The sequence below is a fragment of the Hemiscyllium ocellatum genome, chromosome 21 (genome assembly GCF_020745735.1).
Source record: "Hemiscyllium ocellatum isolate sHemOce1 chromosome 21, sHemOce1.pat.X.cur, whole genome shotgun sequence".
Classification (NCBI taxonomy): Eukaryota; Metazoa; Chordata; class Chondrichthyes; order Orectolobiformes; family Hemiscylliidae; genus Hemiscyllium; species Hemiscyllium ocellatum.
The window spans coordinates 15,913,973-15,931,756 of record NC_083421.1 but is presented as its reverse complement, the minus strand read 5'-3'; positions in this window follow the sequence as shown (position 1 = coordinate 15,931,756).

Sequence of the window (17,784 nt, the reverse complement as noted above, 5' to 3'; positions counted from 1 at the left end):
GGCACAGGGGTTTGATCATCTGGTATCTAAGGAGATAGAAACAGAGTTCATTGTTCAGTTCAATAACCATCTGGGCAAAGTGAGAGATGGGACAGGCTTGAAACAAATCTTGAGACTGGAAAAGGGCAGCAGAGGAAATAATAAAAGAAGAGTTCAGTATGAAGGAGGAGGACAGGAGAGATTCAGTAAAAAATGGAGGTGCTGAAAGATAGAGGGAGATGGAAATGGAAAAAGAAGCAGATGTTCAATAAAGCATCATTGGCCATGAAATGCTAACTCTGCTTTCCTTTCACAGCTGCTGCCAGACCTGCTGAGGTTTTCCAACAGCTCTCTCCCTGTTCAGCCAGATCACCTCTGTCCCACACTGTAACTTCTCAATCCTGCCCCTCCATTACTGAGAATAAACACTTAGTTGAGTAAACCCACACATTCATGCAAGAAGATCATTTTCCTTGTTAACTGGATAACATTCAGGGAGAGTTCCCTGAAGTTTCCGCCAGAACCTTCTGAATCAGTTCATTCTGGTTCAGCTCCATGTGAAATGGAGCCACCACTGTCAGTCCCCCCAGGAAGTGGCTATTATTATTCTGTGACTCTGAACAGTTTGGTTGCTGCAGGGTTGGAGTGGAACCTGCCTCTTTGAATGTGATGTAATTCATTGTATTTTCAGCTGCACCCACAGACTTGTCTCTCGCACTTCCAGTGAAGCAGAGACAGTTTTCACTCAGAAACTGGAAACTGGTATCTGAATAAAAGCAGCTAGAAAAGGACCCTGTTTTAAGCAGTGACACTGCTGGAGGAATAAAAAGCTAGATTTTACCTCAAAATGTGAAATTCTAAAATAGTGGTACTCTTGACACGAGTCTTATACACTGTTACCCGAGCTGGCCAGCCATCATTTAGCTTCTGGTTTCACACTGACAATATCCACCTGGAACCTCAATTTCAAGGTGATCTAGAAAATCCCAAGGTTCCAGTTCATTGCTCCCAATTACAAATAATATAATTTACACCTTCCATTTCTCAGCTGTTAATCCTTCAGAACATTAATTTCCATTATCAGCACTTGTTTTGAAACTCAAGCTTCAATTAGAATTTTCAGGATTTTGCTACCATTTTAAGCAGCCAAGTCAGTCCCAGTCACTGTGAGACAGGGAATAAATCTGGGAATTTGCTTCCATAAAGCCATTCATTTCTGTTGCTGACTGTAAAAAATATTGATAATCTGTCTGCCAAATCACAGTCAACACTAACCCTGTACACATTTATCCGCCATGACGCCCTGTACATGCCCATCTGCCATGACAAAGGCCTCCAAGCCCTCAGTTTCTTCTTCTCATGCTGACCCAATGAGAACCCTTCCACTGACACAATCATTCGACCAGCTGAATTGGTCCTCACTCCCAACATTTCTCTTTTGAATCCTTCCACTTCCTTCAGACCAAAGGGGTAGCCATGGGCACCCACATGGGCCCCAGCTATGCCTGTCTCTTCATCGGGAATGTGGAACAGTCCATCTTCTACAGTTTCACTGGCAGCATTCCCCACATTTTCCTCCACTACATTGTTGACTGTATTAGCACCACCTCATGCTCCCACAAGGAGGTTGAACAGTCTACCAACTTCACGAACGCCTTCCACCCTGACCTCAAGTTCACCTCGACCATCTTGGACACCTCCCTCCCCTTCCTGGACCTCTCCATCTTCAGTTCCAGTGACCGAGTCAACGTGGGCATCCACTTCAAACTCACTGACTCACACAGCTACCTTGACTGCACCTCCTTCTACCAGCCCGCCTGTAAAAATGCTATCCCTTACTCCCAATTCCTCTGCCTCCACTGTATCTGCTCCCAGGACGATCAATTCCACTCCAGAACATCCCAGATGGGCTTCTCCTTCAAGGACTACAATATCCCCTCCCACATGGTCAGCAATGCCCTCCACTTCCCATACCTCCACCCTTGAGTCCCACCCCTCCAACTTCAACAAGGACAGAACCCCCAAGGTTCTGACCTTCCACCCCACCAAACCCCAGATACAAGACATCATCCTCTGCCTTTTCCGCCTCCTACAGTCAGAGATATATTTCTTTCCCCACCCCTTTCAGCATTCTGCAGTGTTTTGACGATCAGTGCTTTGTTTGTTTAGCATGTCAACAACATTTGCCACTTCTCATTTTGGGGACAGGAATTTTATTTAAAAGATTCTAAGGACAGGAAGAACTTCCTGAGGCCAGTGTCAAAGTTTTTAAAATGAATTATTTTCACCCTTTCCATATGAGAAGAACATGAGGAGCAGAGTTTCCTGATGAAAGGTCAGAGATTTTCCTGCTCCTCCCTGATAAAAAGAAAAAACAATGGATACAATGTCCTTCAGTAGCCTGTCTGTCATTTCTTCAGTTTCAGTTCCAATATGGCTTAGATTTCAGAGCACACGTTAATATTAGTGACTGTATGAGAGCATGAGTCAAGAGGTTCATCTGAGTCTGGAAGTCTATTTCTTCCTGTTGTTGACTGAATGAGCCGCTAACATGTCCAGCACTTGGAAATGCAAATATGTTTCTCTACTCCAAAATATGATGGAGAACTTTTAGTTTTGATTCCTGCATGTTGGGAAACGGCAGACAGCATACAAATGAGGCCTTTGACAAAGAGGGTCAGTCAGGAATCCGAGCTGCACTGTGACACTAGCAACTCAGAATTCATGCTGGGCCACCTTTGCACACAAAGCAAATGCAATACTACTCTACAGAAAGGATAAGGGTATGCCACCTTCCCTAGTAAAGCAGATGACCATTGGTTCGGTACATATCAGCGCATTTGCAAGGGGAAATTTAACAAAGTTTCACAATTGAATGAATTGGAATTGGAGTCATAGAGATGTACAGCATGGAAACAGACCCTTCGTCTAATCCATCCATGCCAACAAGATATCGCAACCCAATCTAGTCCCACCTGCCAGCACCTAGCCCATATCCCTCCAAACCCTTCCTATTCATATACCCATCCAAATGCCTTTTAAATTTTGCAATTGTACCAGCCTCCATCACTTCCTCTGGCAGCTCATTCCACACACGCACCATCCTCTGTGTGAAAAGGTTGCCTCTCAGGTCTCTTTTATATCTTTCCCCTCTCACCCTAAACCTATGCCCTCTTGTTTTGGACTCCCTCACCCCAGGGAAAATGCTTTGTCTAATTATCCTATCCATTCCCCTCATAATTTTGTAAACCTCTATAAAGTCACCCCTCAGCCTTCAACGCTCCAGGGAAAACAGCCCTGGAATGTCATACTCACTACGATCCAGGAACATGACCTGAGAACAGGTCCCACTGTCCTTCATACAGCATTGACATTTGCAGCTGTTCAACACTTTACCTCTCTGTACCTGATAGGTCTGTTTTAAATAGGTAGCCATGGTTTACTAAGGAAGTTGAATCTCTTGTCATGAGGAAGAACGCTTACATTAGGATGAGACATGAGGCTCAGTTAGGGTGCTTGAGTGTTCCAAGTTAGCCAGGAAAGCTCTAAAGAGAGCACAAAGAAGAGCTAGGAGGGGACATGGGAAGTCGGTGGCAGATAGGATCAATGAAAACCTGAAGCTTTCTATAGGTATAACAGCAATAAAAGAATGACTAGAAAATGATTAGGACCAATCAATCAAGTAGGAAGTTGTGCGTGGAGGCCGAGGAGATAGGAGAAGCACTAAATGAATATTTTTTGTCAGTATTCACAGTGGAAAAAGACACTATTGAGGAGAATACTAAGATACAGGCTACTAGACTAGACAAGATTGACATTCACAGGGAGGATGTCAAATTGTGTTAGCAATTTGGGAGAGTGTGAAAATAGATAAGTCCCCTGGGCAGGATGGGCTATATCCTAGGATATAGCCCATCCTTTGGCTTTGGTCTTTATGTTGTTATTGTCTTCAATGGTGCCTGAAGACTGGAGGATAGCAAATGTTGTCCCCTTGTTCAGGATGGGGAGTATAGACAACCCTGGTAATTATGGACCAGAGAGACTTAGTTTGGTTGTGGGTAAAGTGTTGGTAATGGTTATAAGAGATAGGATTTATGATCATCTCGACAGGAATAAGGATATTGCAAGTTACAGAGGGACATAGATAATCTGCAGAGCTGGGCTGAGAGATGGCAAATGGAGTTTAATGTGGAAAAATGTGAGGTGATTCACTTTGGAAGGAGTAACAGGAGTAAAGAGTATTGGACTAATAGTAAGATTCGTAGTAGTATAGATGAGCAGAGAAATCTCAGTGTCAATGAACATAGATCCCTAAAAGTTGCCATCCAGATTGATAGGGTTGTTAAGAAGACATAAAGTATATTAGCTTTTATTGATAGAGGGATTGAGTTTCTGAGCCATACTGCAGCTTTACATAACTGTGGTATGGCCATGCTTGGAGTATTGCTTACAGTTCTGGTCACTGCATTATAGGAAGGATGTGGAAGCTTTGGAAAGGGTTCAGAGGAGATTTACTAGGGATGTTGCCTGGTATGGAGGGAAGGTCTGAGGAGGAAAGGCTGAGAGACTTGAGACTGTTTTCATTTGAAAGAAGAGGGTTGAGAGCTGACTTAATTGAGACATAAAAGATAATCAGAGGGTTAAGATAGGATAGACAGTGAGAGCCTTTTTCCTCGGATGGTGATGGTTAGCACAAGGGAACATAGCTTTAAATTGAGGGGTGATAGGACAAATGTCAGAAGTAGTTTTTTTATTCAGAGAGTGGCAGAGGTGTGGAACATATTTCCTGCAACTGTGATAGATTCACCAACTTTAAGGGCATTTAAATGGTCATTGGATAAACATATGTGTGAAAATGGAATAGTGTAGGTTAGATGGGCTTCAGATTGGTTCCACAAGTCGGCACTACATCGAGGGCAAAAGGGCCTGTACTGCGCTGTAATGTTCTATATTCTATAGATCAATATTGTCCATTGTTTCTGAAAATTATTATTGCAAAATGAAAATCCCTACCATGTGGAGACAGGCCCTTTGGCCCAACAAGTCCACACTGAGCCTCCAAAGAGTAACCCACTCAGACACATTCCCCTACCTTATTGTCCTGTGTTTACCCCTGACTAATGCAGCTGACCTACACATTCCTGGACACTATGGGCAATTTAACTTGGCCAATTCACCTCACCTGCACATCTTTGGACTGTGGGAGGAAACTGGAGCACCCAGAGGATACTACGCAGAGACGGGGAGAATGTGCAAATTCCACACAGACTATCACCCAAAGTTGGAGTCAAACCGGGGTCCTTGGTGCTGTGAGACAGCAGTGCACCACTGAGACAACCACTGAGCCACCATGATGGCACAAATAAAGAAAATCACATAAAATTGATCAGAAAATGTTTACAAGGATGTTGCTAGGGCAGCAAAGTTTTGACTGTAGAACAAGGCTGAATAAGATGGGACAATTTTCCCTGGAGTTTCAAAAGCTGAGGGCCTTATAGAACTTTATAAAATCCTGAGGGATTTGGATAGGGTGAACCGCCAAGGATTTTTGTTCCCAAGCTGGGCGAGTCCAGAACACAAGGGCATAGGTGAAAGGGAAAACAATAAAAGGGACCTGAAGGGATTTTTTTCAAGCAGAAAGTGGTGTGTATATGGAATGAGGAAGTGGCCAGCTTACAAAACTTCAAAGGCATCTGGATAGGTGTATGAATAGGAAGGGTTTAGAGGCTTAAGGCCCAAATGACAGCAAATGGGACTCGATTAATTTCAGGTATCTGGTCAGCATGGGTGAGTAGAGTCATAGAGATATACTGAAAATGTGTTGCTGGAAAAGCGCCGCAGGTCAGGAAGCATCCAAGGAACAGGACAGTTGACATTTCGGGCATGAGCCCTTCTCCTGAAGAATGTCACATGCCCGAAACGTCGACTCTCCTGCTCCTTGCATGCTGCCTGACCTGCTGCGCTTTTCCAGCAACACATTTTCAGCTCTGATCTCCAGTATCTGCAGTCCTCACTTTCTCCTCATAGAGATGTACAGCATGGAAACAAACCCTTCGGTCCAACCTATCCATGTCGATCAAATATCCCAACCCAATCTAGTCCCATCTGCCAGCACCCGGCCCATATCCCTCCAAACCCTTCCTATTCATATACCCATCCAAATGCCTCTTAAATGTTGCAATTGTACCAGCCTCCACTACATCCTCTGGCAGCTCATTCCATACATGTACCACCCTCTGTGTGAAAAGGTTGCCCCTTAGGTCTCTTTTATAACTTTCCCCTCTCACCCTAAAACTATGCCCTCTAGTCTGGACTGCCCAGCCCCAGGGAAAAGACTTTGTCTATTTATTATCCATGCCCCTCATAATTTTGTAAACCTCTATAAGGTCACCCCTCAGCCTCCTATGCTCTAGGGAAAACAGCCCCAGCCTGTTCAGCCTCTCCCTGTAGCTCAGATCCTCCAACCCGCAACATCCTTGTAAATCATTTCTGAACCTTTTCAAGTTTCACAACATCTTTCCAATAGGAAGGAGACCAGAAATTGCACGCAATATTCCAACACTGGCCTAACCAATGTCCTGTACAGCCACAATATGTCCTCCCAACTCCTGTACTCAATACACTGACCAATAAAGGAAAGCATACCAAATGCCTTTTTCACTATCCTATCTACCTGCGACTCCACTTTAAAGGAGCTATGAACCTGCACTCCAAGCTCTCTTTGTTCAGCAACACTCCCTAGGAGCCTATTAAGTGTATAAGTCCTGCTAAGATTTGCTTTCCCAAAATGCAGCACCTTGCATTTATCTGAATTCAACTCCATCTGCCACTTCTCAGCCCATTGGCACATCTGGTTCAGATGCTGTTGTAATCTGAGGTAACCCTCTTTACTGTCCACTACACCTCCAATTTTGGTGTCATCTGCAAACGTACTAACTGTACCTTTTAAGCTCGCATCCAAATCATTTATGTAAATTATAAAAAGTGGAGGACCCAGTAACGATCCTTGTGGCACTCCACTGGTCACAGGCCTCCAGTCTGAAAAACAACCCTCCACCACCACCCTCTGTCCTTTGAGGCAGTTCTATATCCAAATGACTAGTTCTCCCTGTATTACGTGAGATCTAACCTTGCTAATCAGTGTCCCATGGGGAACCTTGTCAAACGCCTTACTGAAGTCCATATAGATCACATCTACTGCTCTGCCCTCATCAATCTTCTTTGTTACTTCTTCAAAAAAAACTCAATCAAGTTTGTGGGACATGACTTCCCATTTCACAAGCCATGTTGACTGTCCCTTTCCAAATACATGTACATACTGTCCCTCAGGATTCCCTCCAACAACTTGCCCACCACTGAGTTCAGGTGCTGACACCAGCTTTCATGGATTATTTGTGCAGCACGATGCAATTAGATTAGATTACTTACAGTGTGGAAACAGGCCCTTCGGCCCAACAAGTCCACACCAACCCGCCGAAGCGCAACCCACCCATACCCCTACATTTACCCCTTACCTAACTCTACGGGCAAGTCACCTAACCCGCACATCTTTGTGGGAGGAAACCGGAGCACCCGGATGAAACCCACGCAGACACGGGGAGAACGTGTAAACCCCACGCAGTCAGTCGCCTGAGGAGGGAATTGAACCCGGGTCTTTGGCGCTGTGCTTGCCACCGTGCCGCCCACAAAGTTAGCGCATTCGGCTGCAGGTTGGTGGTTAGAAAGCGTCGTCATTTTTTGCCCCCCAGTGACCGTTATCATTGACACTTTCAACTTTTACCTCACAAACAATACTAGCTCGTCGGCTATGGAGCAAAGCCCCAAACAGACAGCTCCTAGCGCATAACAGAAGCAATGACACGGCCAAGGCATTTCCAGACGCACCGAAGCATGAATGCTGTCTGTGAGATGGTCCGAGGGATCTGAGTCACAAACTACTCCCACAACTGTCAGCGAGGCAATTCCAACCTGTACCTCCAAACATGCTGCAGCGTTCGAACACCGCCACTTCCCGGAAAGTGCTCAAATGACAAAAGAAAACAGAATAACGAAGAGTGAAGATTACCAATCACAGTCTTGATGAGATTAGGTCTCCTTTCCAATCCACGATGCCGTTGTGCCTGAAGCAGATCGAAAAGCCGACTCACCAACTTCCCACTCGCTACAACAGTAAATAACGGCAAGTAGATTCATTGCAGGGTTTTATTTGACAACAGCGGTGAAATAGCAATCACATTTCACTTTTGATGAGGTGGTGAACGTTACAATTTACCTGGAACATGAAGCAGCAGTGGAGTCCGCTTGGGTCTGGGATTTTGCTAGGGGCCTTTCACTTGTGAGGCGAATGTGATAACCACAGCACTATAGAGACACAGCGTGTTCTGTGCTGTTCCACATCGTAGATTGGTCTGACCATCGCTGTCTTGGAACAGCAACTCGTTGGTCCCATGCCGGATCTCAGCTGCGTTGCTGTATTTCCAAAGTGAACCAACCTTCAGCATAACCAAGTATCTGTGGCGGGATTTGAACCTATGCCTCCTTAGATATTTCAGTCTAAACCCAGCACCTTACGACTGCTCGATCACGCTACCACATGAGAGGCTGGATTAATAATGATTTTATCGATGGCGCTACTGGAACACAACAAAAGATCTGAAGAATCCCTAACCTGCTCATCCATTTCCTGAGCTGTTTGGGTATGCCCGGCTACAATTTCAATTTCCCACCAGATGCGGATAGCCCTCCAATCCAAACAAAAATCAATGGAAAGCTGAACACATCTTGTGAGACTCAGTTAAGCAACAAATATATAGCTGTGAGCAAGTATATTCGGTACTGCTTTGATAAAGAAAACTCGAACTAAATGATATTTTGGGAATTTAGATTCTCACTTTGGTAAATGATTTCGCACATTGCTTGAAAAAGAGTAACTTTCGTGTGTATACACAACATGAAAAACGCCGGGCGACAGGGAAAATACACAAAACTGAGCAGGCCTTATACTGTGCGGAATATTTACATTTACCGTGCCTGTTTTGCAGCATTAATGGCTCAAAGAAAGTCCTCCATCTGAAAAACTGATGTCGCTTTAGAATCCGGGAAGGACAGGTCACTTTGCGAGATTGTTGGAACCTTGAAGTCGGTATGAATGGCTACTTTCTGTCTTTCGCCTTAACTGTGCATTTCCTAGATATGATTTGGAGATGCTGGTGTTGGACTGGGGTGTACAAAGTTAAAAATCACACAACACCAGGTTATAGTCCAACAGGTTTAAATGGAAGCACACTAGCTTTCGGAGCGAACGCTCCTTCATCAGGTGATATTGGAGGGCTCGATCTAATAAGTGAGATAACAGTGTTTTACATAAATTCCTGCAGTTTTTGAACTCAGAGTTCTACATGCAGCTCAAAAACTGCAGGAATTTATGTAAATCTCACTTATTAGATTAGAATCAATCTGAACACAGACAGAGAACACAGAGGGCTAACACCTTCAATATATTGTGTAGCTATCACCATTGTTAGCAGCTAACCCGAGAATACAACTTTAAAAAGAAGGGTTTTGTGATTTACACATGAAAGAAGTGGAACTATCACTGTATTCTAACAGATGAAAGGCTTGACAGACAATCAATTTTTCAATGTATAATTTCAGTTTCATCACACTGCAAATTTTTGCTATAAATTCTGTGTTACGATCAAGCCGTTCACCATCACCTGATGAAGGAGCATCGCTCCGAAAGCTTCCTGATGAAGGGCTTATGCCCGAAACGTCGAATTTCCTATTCCTTGGATGCTGCCTGACCTGCTGTGCTTTAACCAGCAACACATTTTCAACTGCTTCCAATTAAACCTGTTGGACTATAACCTGGTGTTGTGTGATTTTTAACTTTCCTAGATATGAGCAACTCTCATGGCTACCAACTGAGTTGAAAACCTGTGTGGGAAACAAATGGAACTAGTTAAATGTTACTAAATCCCTGGGTGCTTACTTAGAGATGTAAAAAAGACAGCTTCTAAACATCTTGACAAAAAGTAAAAGATCCCAGATGTCAAAGACGTGCTAACTGCACGCGATTGTTCTTTGTTTTAGATGTGAAAAACTCTCCCGCCTGAGTCATATGCATGTCTCCTGTTGTTGACTGAATCAGAAAGAAACCAGGGCTGCGTGTGCCTCGCTTTCTTATCCCTTTCTGTTTAGACTTTCTTGCTCCTCTGTGATATACAAAAAAAAGGATGCAATATCATTCAGTGCCTATCATTTCCTCAGTTTAAGTTTCAACATTACTTAGATTTCGGAGCACAAGTTAATATTGATGATTGTATGAGAGCACGATTCAAGAGGTCCATCTGAGTCTGTAAATCTATTCATTCCTGTTGTTGACTGAATGTGTCTGGCGCTTAGAAATGCAAACGTGTTTCTCTACTCCAAAACATGATTGAGGATTTCTGGCTTTGATTCCTGCTCTTTGAGAAACGGCAGGGGGCCTGTCAGAGACTACTTTGAGAAACATCTGACAGAGAAGGTACATCAGTAATCCATGGTGCACTGTGACACCAGCAACGCATGCTTCACCGTGGCTTGAAACTGGGCAGCCTTCGCCCATAAAGCAAATGCAATACTATTGCTCTACAGAAAGGATCAGGGCGTGCAAACTGCACTCTTAAAATGAATGACCATCGATGCTGTACAAATCGGCGCACTTTCAGCACCAGGAAGAAGAGAAATTTAACCACGTTTCACGCTGCAGTTAATTAGAATAGTGTTGCCTTTCACCACTACAGCAGATAAGGATGAGTAAATTCAAAGCAAGGTTTACTGACGAGAATAGCAGCAAGAAATCTCTGCCTCCGACAAGTCAGAAGCCTGTCATTGTTTCTGCCTGCCTTTGTGAGATGAACATGATACCCACAACGCTAAAGAAACACACCGGGCAGAGACGGTGTCACAAGCTGCCAGGACATGTGGAGGGGGCCAGATTCAGACCCACGCTGGGAATGAGATTGGATTCTAAATCCAAGAGGTTCAAATGTAACTCTGGTCTAATCCAAGTTAGAGGAGCATCAGTTAGATTAGATAGATTGTTTACAGTATGGGCCTTAGACCCAACAAGTCCACACCGACCCGCTGCAGCGCAACCCACCTATTCCCCTACATTTACCCCTTTACCTAACATTATGGGCAATTTAGCATGGCCAAATCACCTAACCTGCACATCTTCGTGACTGTGGGAGCACCCGGAGGAAACCCATGCAGACATGGGGAGAATGCGCAAACTCCACACAGTCAGTCTGAAACCGGGTCTCTGGCGCTGGGAGGCAGCAGTGCTAACCACTGTGCCACCGTGCCGCCCACTGCCCAGTTCTGAATTCTTGCAGGTTGACTGAATCATGGGAATTTCAACATCGTTTTATTTCACTTTCCCCCAGACACGACCAATGGATTTACATGACGGAAGTGACTATATCATTGGCCACTTTGTGGATGAACAAAGATAAGTGGGAAATTCAGTTCACCTGACGAAGGAGCAAAGACTTTACAAGTTGAATAAAACGTGGGAAAATGAGAGGTTATGCACTTTGCTCAGAAAAACAAAACAGCTGAATACTACTTAAGTGGGGAAAGCCACAAAACAGAGGAAGCATGAATTACAAAACGTTAGCATCCAAGTGCAACTTATAGGAGTCAAGTCAAATAAAATGTAGCCTATATTTCAAAGACAATGGACAATAAATGTAGAAAGGGTTGTTATATTTACACAGTGTACAGCTGGAATACAGTGAACAGCTTTGGAACCCATATCAAAGGAAAGATGCATTAGCATTGGGTGAGTGCACGGAAGTTTCACTGTGTTGTCTGGTGTATAGAGGGATTTTCATGTGAGGACAGTCATAGTCATGGAGTCATAGAGATGTACAGCACAGAACCAGAGCCTTTGATCCAATTCACCAATGCTGACCCAATCTAGCCCCACCTGCCAGCACCCAGCCCATATTGAATAGGTTGGGTCTGTACTCATTGAGCTTTAAAAGAATGAGAGAAGACCGCATTGAAACATTTATTATTCTTAGGGTGCTTGACAGGGTAAATGTGGAGGGGATATTTTTCTTTGTGGAAGTTTTAAGGACTAGAGGGCATGGTCTCAATCTAAGGAATTCCCTACCTAGCACAGCTATGAGGAGGATGCTTTTTCTCTCAGTGGTAATGAATTTGTGGAACTCTTTGTGGCAGAGAGCTATTGGGATAGATCAATAAGTATAATCAAAGCCCAAATAGACATTTTTAATTGTTAAGAATATTAAGGATTAAGTGAAGAAGGCATGGAAATGGAATCTGGGGATTATCAGATAATTCACAATTTCATTGAATGGGGGAGCGGATATGATGGGCTGTATGATCTACTTTGGTTCCTACAACCTATGGCCTTGTTCAGTGCATCAAACTCATCAGTTCTAATCAGTTATTTTTCTCATTGTCACACTAGATAGCATTTTATCCACTTTTGGATTTTCTAACTGATTCTGTCCCGAGCTTAACTAGAGATTCTTCTGCCTGTCCAGTTACCAGATCAATTAGCTGTGTTTTGTAAATTTAGGCTGAAGGGAAATCCTGGAAAGCAAGCAGTGGGAATGTAAGACATAAAGTGATAAGCTTACAAATGGTAGTGCAAACCACAGAGTGTGCTGATATTCCTGATTCTCCAATATTCTAGTTACACGAATGTGCTCAGTGCCCATTATCCCCTTCCTCATTCTCAGTCTTGGGTTCATAATGATGCATATTTTAACACATAGAGCCAAAGAAATGTATAACATGGAAACAGACCCTTCAGTCCAACTCATCCATGCCGATCAGATATAATAAATTGATCTTGTCCTATTTACCAGCACTTGGCTCATATCCCTCTGAACTCTTCTGAATCATGTAATCATCCAGATGTCTTTTAAATGTTGTAATTGTACCAGCCTCCACCACTTCCTCTGGCAGCTCATTCCATAAATGCACTATACTTTGCGTGAAAAAAATGGCCCTTATATCCCTTTTAAATCTTTCCCCTCTCACCCTAAATTTATGCTATGAAATTCTGGACTCCCCCAACCCAGGGAAAAGACCGTGCCTATTTACCTTATACATTCCATTCATGAATTTATAAACCTCGGAAAGGTCACCAATCAGTTTCCGATGCTCATGGTAAAACAGCCCCAGCCTATTGTCATAGGTGCCTATGGGTGACTTCAACTTCCCAATATTAATTGGAGCTTTCTTAGTCCAGATGGTCGAGATGTAGCTAATTTTGTCAGGTGTGCCAGGAAGGTCTCCTGACTCAATATGTAGATTAGCCTACTAGGGGGAGGCCATATTGGATTAGGTGCTAGGCTACAAGCCAGGCCAGGTATCAGATCTCTCAGTGGGAGAGCATTTCAGTGACAGTGACCACAACTGCCTCACCTGTACCATAGTCATGGAGAGATTTAGGTACAAAAAGTGTGGGAAGGTATTTAATTGGTGTAGGGGAAATTATACTGCTAGTAGACAGGAGCTGTGGAATATAAATCAGGAGCAATTGTTCTACGTGAAATGTACAACAGAAATGTGGAGGCTGTTTAAGGATCACTTGTTGCGAGTGTTGGATAACTTTGTCCTGCTGAAACAGGCCAAGAATGGCAAGGTGAAGGAGCCTTGGATGACAAGAGCAGAGGAACTTCTCATCAAAAAGAAGAAGGAAGCTTACTTAAGGTTGAGGAAGCAAGGATCTGGCACAGCTTTTGAGGATTACAGGGTAGCTAGGAAAGATCTCAAAAAATGGACTGAGAAGAGCTAGGAGGGGTCACGAAAAAGCCTTGGTGGGAAGGATGAAGGAAAACCCATGTTCTACACTTACATGAAGAATAAGAGAATGGTCAGAGAGAGGGTAGGGCTGATCAGGGATAGTGGAGGGAACTTGTGCCTGGAATTTGAAGAGGTAGGGGAGGCCCTAAATGAGTTTTTGCTTCAGTATTCAATAGAGAGGGACCTTGTTGATAGTGAGAACCCGGTGGACCAGATTAATGTGCTTGAACAGATTAATATTAAGTAAGTGGATGTGCTGGAAATTCTGGGAAGCATCAGATAGTTAAGTCTCCAGGACCAGACAAGACATATCCAAGAGTACTATGGGAAGCGAGGAATGAGATTGCTACATCTCTGGTGATGATCTTTGCATCTTCACTCTCCACATGAGTAGTACTGGATGACTGGAACAAGGTGAATGTTGTTCCTCTGTTCAAGAAAGGGAATTGGCAAATCCCTGGGAATTACAGTCATACATCTGTGGTATGCATGGTACTGGAAGGATTCTGAGAGGTAGGATTTATGATTATTTGGAAAAACATAGTTTGATTAAAGATAATCAGCATGGCTTTGTGAGGGGCAGATCATGCCTCACAAGCCTTATTGAGGTCTTTGAGGATGTGATGAGACAAGTTGGTGAAGGTCGACCAGTGGATGTGGTATAATTTCATTTCAGTAAGGCATCTGATAAGGTTCCCTACAGTAGGGTCATTCAGAAATTTAGGAGGCATGGGATACAGGCAAATCTGATGTCCAGAAGAAGACAGAAAATAGTAGTGGATGAAAAGTATTCTGCCTGGTGGTTGGTGACCAGTGGTGTCCCGCAGGGATCTGTTCTTGGGCATATGCTCTTTGTAGTTTTTGTAAATGACTTGGATGAAGAAGTGAAAGGGTGGGTTAGTAAGTTTGCCGATGACACAAAGCTTGGTGGTATAGATAGTGTCATGGGCTGTTGCAAGCTTCAACAAGGCACTGACAGGATACAGAGTTGCACTGAGAAGTGGCAGATAGAGTTCAATCTGGATAAATGTGAAGTGATCATTTTGGAAGGTTGAATTTGAATGCTGAATACAAAATTAAAGACATGATTCGTAGCAGTGTGGCATAACAGCAGGATCTTGGGGTCCAGGTACATAGATCCTTCAAAGTTGCCAGCCAAAGTTGATAGAGTTGTTAAGAAGGTGTATAGTGGCTTGGCTTCCATTAATGGGGAATTGAGTTTAATCGCCACGAGGTTTTGCTGCAGCTGTATAAAACTTTAGTGTCCAGTTCTGGTCACCTCATTATAGATAGTTTAGAGAGGGTGCAGAGGAGACTTATCAGGATGCTGCGTGGATTGGAGGGTTTGTCTTATGAAGCAAGGTTGAGTGAGCCAGGACTTTTCACACTGGAGAGAAGAAGGAAGAGAGATGATTTGATAGAGGTGTACAAGGTAGCGAGAGGCATTGATAGAGTAGATAGCCAGAGAATTTTCCCGGGGCACAATTTGCAGTCCTGAGGGGTCATAAATTTAAGGTGATTGGAGGAAGGTATAGAGGAGATATCAAAGAGTGGCAGATGCATGGAATGCACTGCAGTGGTGGTAGTAGACTCAGAGACGTTACAGACGTTTAAGCGAATACTTGACAAGCACATGGATGGCAGTAAGAATTGAGGAGTGCATAGGTTAGGTTGATCTGAGATTAAGATAAATGCTCAGCATCATGTCATGGGCCGAAGGGCCTGTATTGTGCTGTACTGATCTATGTTCACCCTTTATCTCAAACCATCAAACCCTGACAATATGCTTGTAGAAGACAGAGGGTGGTGGTGGAGGGTTGTTTGTCAGACTGGAGGTCTGTGACCAGTGGAGTGCCACAGGATCGGTGCTGGGTCCTCTACTTTTTATCATTTACATAAATGATTTGGATGCGTGCTTAAGAGGAAATGTTAGTATGTTTGCAGATGACACCAAAATTGGAAGTGTAGTGGACTGTGAAGAGGGTTACCTCAGATTACAACAGCTTCAGAACCAGATGTGCCAATGGGCTAAGAAGTGGCAGATGGAGTTGAATTCAGATAAATGCAAGGTGCTGCATTTTGGGAAAGCAAATCTTAGCAGGACTTATACACTCAATAGTAAGGTCCTAGGGAGTGCTGCTGAACAAAGACACCTTGGAGTGCAGGTTCATAGCTCCTTGAAAGTGGAGTCACAGGTAGATAGGATAGTGAAGAAGGCATTTGGTATGCTTTCCTTTATTGGTCAGTGTATTGAGAACAGGAGTTGGGAGGTCATGTTGCGGCTGTACAGGACATTGGTTAGGCCATTGTTGGAACATTGCGTGCAATTCTGGTCTCCTTCCTATTGGAAAGATGTTGTGAAACTTGAAAAGGTTCAGAAAAGATTTACAAGGATGTTGCGGGATGGAGGATTTGAGCTAAGGGAGAGGCTGAACACTAGGGGTTGTTTTCCCTGGAGCGTCGAGGCTGAGGGGTGACCTTATCGAGATTTACAAAATTATGAGGGGCATGGATAGGATAAATAGACAAAGTATTTTACCTGGGGTTGGGCAGTCTAGAACTAGAAGGCATCGTTTTAGGGTGAGAGGGGAAAGCTATAAAAGAGACCTAAGGAGCAATCTTTTCACACAGAGGGTGGTACATGTATGGAATGAGCTGCCAGAGGATGTGGTGGAAGCTGGTACAATAGCAACATTTAAGAGGCATTTGGATAGGTATATGAATAGGAAGGGTTTGGAGGGATATGGGCCGGGTGCTGGCAGATGGGACTAGATTGGGTTGGGATATCTGGTCGGCATGGACAGGTTGGACTGAAGGGTCTGTTTCAATGCTGTATATCTCTATGACTCTATAAATCTTTTCTGAATCCTTTCAAGTGTCACAACATCCTTCCGATAGGAAGGAAACTAGAATTGCACACAATATTGTGAAAGTGGCCTAACCAATGTCCTGTATAGCTGCAATATGGCCTCCCAATTCCTAAACACAATGGTCTGACCAATAAAGGAAAGCATACGAAATGCCTTTTCACTATCCTATCTACCTGATACTCCACTTTCAAGGAATAATGAACCTATACTCCAAGGTCTGTTTGTTCAGCAACAGTCCCCAGGACCTTACCATTACGTCCTGCCCTGGTTTGCTTTTCCAAAATGCAGCACCTCACATTTATCTAAATTAAATTCCATCTGCCAATCCTTCGCCCTTTGGCTATCTGATCAAGATCTTGCTGTAATCTGAGGTAACCTTCTTTGCTGTCCACTACACCTCCAATTTTGGCATCATCTGCCTTACTCACTATACCCCCTATGTTCACATTCGAATCATTTATATAAATTACAAAAAGCACTGGCCCCAGCACTGATCTTTGTGGCACACCACTGATCATAATTCTCCAGTATGAAAAGTAACACTCCTTCACCATCCTCTCTACATTTGAGCCAGTTTTGTATCCAAATGGCTAGTTCTCCTCGTGTTTCATGTTATCTAACCCTGCTAAATAGTTTACAATGACGAACCTTGTTCAATGCCTTACTGAAGTCCATATAGATCACATCCACTGCTCTGCCCTCATGAATCCTCTTCACTACTTCTTCAAAAAACTCAATCAAGACATGATTTCCCAAGAACAAAGTCATGTTGACTATCCTTAATGAGTCCTTGCCTTTCCATATCCACATAAATCCTATCCCTCAGGATTCCCTCCAACAACATGCTCACCGCCATTGTCACACTCACCATTCTATGGTCCCCTGATTTTTCCTTAACATCTTTCTTATATAACGGCACCACGTTCGCCAATCTCCAGTTTTCCAGCACCTCACCTGTAACGTTCGAACAGTAAAAATAGGGAAACAATGATAAACTTACCCAAATAGCAAATGTTTTGAAAGGAGACACATAACAGATGTAAAGTTTGGAACAATTTCATTGTCTTCCTATGTGTCTGTTTTCAAATTAAATAATGGACATGAC